The 5,475-nt window shown below is 41.2% G+C and overlaps 1 long non-coding RNA gene across 1 annotated transcript; it reads left to right on the plus strand.

Annotated features, from left to right (window-relative positions):
• The first annotated feature begins 657 nt into the window (after positions 1 to 657).
• LOC310663946 lies at positions 658 to 4,993 on the plus strand. Its single transcript, XR_014504705.1, has 2 exons — positions 658 to 1,511; positions 1,896 to 4,993. It is a non-coding gene; the product is annotated as an uncharacterized lncRNA (long non-coding RNA).
• Positions 4,994 to 5,475: the final 482 nt, after the last annotated feature.

Raw genomic sequence — 5,475 nt, forward strand, 5'->3', positions numbered from 1 at the left:
AAAGCCGCTAAGCCGTTAATAGCCGCTAAGCCGCTAATAGCCGTGCTTCGCAAGACGAAAAAACCGCAAGACGAAGAGACTCGCGGAACGGATTAATTTCGTCTTGCGAGGCACCACTGTACTGTGTAGACACAGTAAGAATCCATATTAGCACATTTCAAGATCTACCTCACTAAAAAGAAATGATACATTTCCTCGCTACAAAGTATGGATAGAATTACAGACAGGAAACCTGCCTTACTGAGGCCTCGGCTACTGCAGTTGGCAGGTATGGACTAAGCTGGTCTGTTTTGCCATCCTTTGCTTTTTGCTTCTATATAATAAAATTAATAATAATAATAATAATAATAATAATAATAATAATAATAATATATTATTTATACCCCGGCCATCTGGCTGGGTTTCCCCAGCCACTCTGGGCGGCTTCCAACCAATATTAAAAACACAATAGAGCATCAAACATTAAAAACTTCCCTAAACAGGGTCGCCTTCAGATGTCTTTTATAAGTAAAATAGTTTCTTATTGCATTGACATCTGGTGGGAGGGCGTTCCACAGGGCAGGCGCCACTACTGAGAAGCCCTTTGCCTGGTTCCCTGTAACCTCACTTCTCGCAGGAAGGGAGCCGCCTCAGAGCTGGACCTCAGTGTCCGGGCTGAACAACAGGGATGGAGACATTTCTTCGGGTATACTGGGCCAAGGCCGTTTAGGGCTTTAAAGGTAAGCACCAACACTTTGAATTGTGCTCAGAAACGTACTGGGAGCCAATGTAGGTCTTTCAAGGCCAGTGTGATATGGTCTTGTCAGCCTCTCCCAGTCACCAGTCTAGCTGCCACGTTCTGGATTAGTTGTAGTTTCTGGGTCACCTTCAAAGGTAGCCCCACGTAGAGCGCATTGCAGTAGTCCAAGAGGGAGATAACTAGAGCATGCACCACTCTGGCGAGGCAGTCTGCGGGCAGGTAGGGTCTCAGCCTGCGTGCCAGATGGAGCTGGTACTATTTTCTATTGGTAGAAAAGATGATACAGCTCTCCAAGTCAGCTTATTTTGTGTAGATATTGCAGGAGGATTTTTAGTGATGTGCTATTGTGCAAAAAAAGAGAGTGAGCTTGAAATAGTTTTCATGTTGATTCAGCATTTTTGTAATGTGTAATTCGGGATTCTTCCTAAAGGAGTTTTGTTTTTTGTTTTTTAAGGACTATGTCTATAATTTCCACATGCATACTGGGGCAACACCTTTTCCTGTAAATAACAGTGAGGCATTTTGGAAGTAGAAAATGCAAGTAGACAAGGACAAATAATCATGTGCAGAGTATGTGCTATACATTCAGTGTATATTTCAAAATTGTAAGTGGATATAGTAGGTATTTTCTACGCCATCCATGTCAAATATTTAAAATTCAGGGGGCATGGCTCAGGCTGGCCATAGCTGTTTACTGACAATTTTCTTTGCCAGTAATAATAGACCAACAGAAGCTGAAATTGCCAGTCATTGTAAAATATGGAAGGTGAATGTGCAGCACAGGGAGGAATTCATAATACATTTTAGAATCAGAGTTGGAAGAGACCACAAGGGCCATCGAGTCCAACCCCCTGCCAAGCAGGAAACACCATCAGAGCACTCCTGACATATGGTTGTCAAGCCTCTGCTTAAAGACCTCCAAAGAAGGAGACTCCACCACACTCCTTGGCAGCAAATTCCACTGTCCAATAGCTCTTACTGTCAGGAAGTTCTTCCTAATGTTTAGGTGGAATCTTCTTTCTTGTAGTTTGGATCCATTGCTCCGTGTCCGCTTGTCTGGAGCAGCAGAAAACAACCTTTCTCCCTCCTCTATGTGACATCCTTTTATATATTTGAACATGGCTATCATATCACCCCTTAACCTCCTCTTCTCCAGGCTAATTTTAGACTTCCTCATGATGACTGAAGGGGTGCTCAGATGACACTGTGTTTCAAGAACATGTTCATGCACAAAGGCTTGCTGCATTCTGCAAGCACAAAGCATTCCTACCTTGGCAGAATGTGGCAGCCTTTGCACATGTACAATTCCTTAGTGTTTAAACTGGATCCTTCCTCCTCACTTCCAGCTCTGGCTTCAGATAGTGGCAGCCTGATGCATCACAAGGGCTTCAGAGGGCTGGCTCTCACACACTCCTCACTTTATGAGAGTTACGTCAAGTGATGACTTGCATTTGAAAACGGGCCCTCGCTGATATAAAGACTGCAAACAGAATTTACACCAACTCTTCAACTCGAATGCCATGCTCTTCAATGGAGTTAGTTCCCGCATCCATGAAATGTGCAGTTAACAAGTACAGAGAAATCAAGTTATATGTATGCCGGTTTCATCATTAGGCAAACATGCCTTAGACAAACACAGTACAGTATAAGCAGCTAGAATCATATCAAAATAAGGTGTGCATACCTGTGAGACAAACATGTGCTAAATGATGCTCAGTTACCTGCTGCAATGATAACAGGAAATTTTAATTTGTAAACATGGTCTGGAAAAGGTGTTTTTCACAGTTCTAGCATTGTAACAAATACAAGCCACATATATCTATATATGCCTCCTGTGTGTATATATTTATATACTATATATATCTCCCAGATATAACAGATCCCCTTCATACTATCATATTTGTTACATCGAACAACACATTAAATAATATATTATTCTTGGAAATGATATCCTGCAGGCTGAATTATTAGAGAATATCTCCACACCACAAATTGCTGTGGAATGGAATTAATACAACAACATTGCAATTTTATAGATTTGTTCTGATGTGGTTTGAGCAGTAAAATCTGATGCTTTGTTTGGGGATAACAAAATATTTTCCCTTCTGCATATCTCTTTCTTTAAAGACATAAGCGCTGGCGCCATCACATTGCATAGTTCGCAGGAAGACAATGTTAGTTTGAAGTTGGTTTTAATATTAGATTATCCCTCCACAATCAGCCTCAGTGTATCAGGCAATAAATACTAGGCATAGATTGAACTGGAGCATCTTGAAAGCGGTTTTAATATGCAATTCATTTGAAATGAAATATGCATGCTTTTCAAAACATCTTCATCATGTATCTTATTCATCTGAATTGTTGTTTTCTCAGAGTTAATCAGTTTAAATAACTGAAATACCTCTGAAATTACCTATTCATTTCACATTATTCCGCATCACTAATTCAAGTGGTGCTGCCATGTCTCCCTGTAGTCAAAATGAGTAATGCATACATTACAGTACATTAAAGTCTGCTTACTGTCTGTTATGATGACTTTTGGAAACTTTAAAATGTTTGTTTACAGAGACAGTAAATGATTAAAGTGAGTGAATGGTTGATAGAACTGGAATTCCCAACATCAGTGAAAAGCCATCACCAAATTCTGAACACACACATTGTTAACTTCTGAAATCACTTATCTGGAATCCGTTGACATTATAAGGCCCACAATTACATTCATCCTAGGCTGTAGCACTCTCCCTTGGAAGGCTTGCTTGGTGCCAACCATGTCTCCATTTCAACTGGCAAAGACATTTTTGTTTTCTTGGACATTTGGGCAGTACCAATGATATTATATTGTTAATTTTGTTTTATATACATTTCCATAATTTTATTGTGTTTTTTACTTGTTTGTAAATCAATCTTCACTGGGAAGTGACATATTAACTTACTAAACCTCCAAATCAATGTATGTGTCACAGCTTGATTATAATTCTGTTTATGTGCTTTGCCAAATGCCAAAGTTAAGCTGTTTGGGTTTGGAAGACAATCTTGATTTTTCATTATTACAAATTATTCTTAAATGTTGATCTCATCTTTCAAATCTTATACCTATATTTCGCTTTATGATGTTAGCATATTTATAGAAAATACAGAATCATCTACTAAAGGAGACAATCATAACTTGGTTCATTAAAATGCCATTTAAAAGATGTGTGTGATTGATGTGGGAGATCTTATGATTTATAACTAGAGGAGATATGGATAGATAGATATGTAGGTATATATACACTACTAATGTTTATATTGCAATGCAAAATGTACACTGGGCATCTGTACAAATCAACCCCCCATTTAATTTCCAGCAATAGGTTTCAGGCAAAAAAAAGTCTTCATTCTGACTTGTCTTGCTGTCCCCTCCTAGACCAAGCAGTTGTGAAGCAGCTGATCAGAGGGAAGAGCAAACCAAATGACTAACAGTTGACTATCATTATTTGTAGACACCCCTCGATCTTCCCCAGTTCACACGAGACACAAAGGTGTCCACTGGCAGAGGAAGAGGGACGGGGGGTGGACCGTCCCGGGTGCCAACCCTAAGGGGGGTGACATTGCTGCAGGTGCCACCCCCATTGGGACACTCACAGACGGCCACCCCATTGGGATGCTCGTGTGGGCAGGCACCACCACTGGTTGTGTCCCTGCTGGAGGGTGGGGGAACTAGCTTATAAGAGAAATTTTATTCTGCATTTAGGAAGAAAGGCTGCTCATAAATACAAACCTTCCCATTTATAGTGATCCCCTCATGCAGACAGACAGCTGTTGCAAGAACAGAATACCCCAAAAGGTGCTGTATGCCCAATTCCTGTGTAAGCACCCAAGTCCAGCCCCCAAAGCTGTAAGCCCAGTTCCAGTCACTGGACTGGGACCATCCAGTCAGTTCCAACATATATTTAGTGTTGCCAATTTTGGCAGTATCAGTCACTAATTTGGAGTGGGTGGTGAGCAGAATGAAAAAAAGGCTCTCTTCTCCTTTCAGCCGATAGCTGGGTCTTGCAAACACTGCAATAGGTGATTGGAATGATCAAAGCTGACAAATGATTGGACAGAGACATTGGTGCAAATCCTTGCATGCTGCTGTATTTGAAGATTTTTTTAGTTCAGGAATGAAAGAACAGACTGGTGAATTGCTCTCGTTGCAACTGAACCCTGGTAGATAGGAGGATGGAGAAGCAACCTCCAAAAAACAGTTATTGATGATCTGGAATATTGCAAGCATGGTACTGTTATGAGGGGGTCTCTTTTTGGTGGGGGTTAGGCTATATGCCTGAGTCCCTCTTCTAATTCCTGGATCCAACATGGATTCCATTGCTGGAATACCCAGGCCAGCCTGGTAACACCTGCTAAGCATGGGTTGTTCAAGTAACAAATGGAGTGGCTCTGGGCCAGAGGACAAATGGGTGGGCCTCCCTCCCCTGTCATGTGAGCTAGAAGTTGGAAGCAAAACTGCAGGATGGAAAGACAAGGAGCGAGCCGTGTCTGATTTCTGCTGGAATCCAAGGCTGTGGCTATGGGAGAAGCAAGACTCTGCTGGGGTTCAGGTAGGTAGTCATGTTGGTCTGACGCAGTGGAAATATATATAAAAAATTGTCCAGTAGCACCTTAGAGACCAACTAAGTTTGTTACGAAAGCTCATACCAAGAACAAACTTACGTTGGTCTCTAAGGTGCTACTGGACAATTTTTTCATTTTTAAAA

Source organism: Podarcis tiliguerta (assembly GCF_965153285.1).
Source record: "Podarcis tiliguerta genome assembly, chromosome: 14".
NCBI classification, from domain to species: Eukaryota; Metazoa; Chordata; class Lepidosauria; order Squamata; family Lacertidae; genus Podarcis; species Podarcis tiliguerta.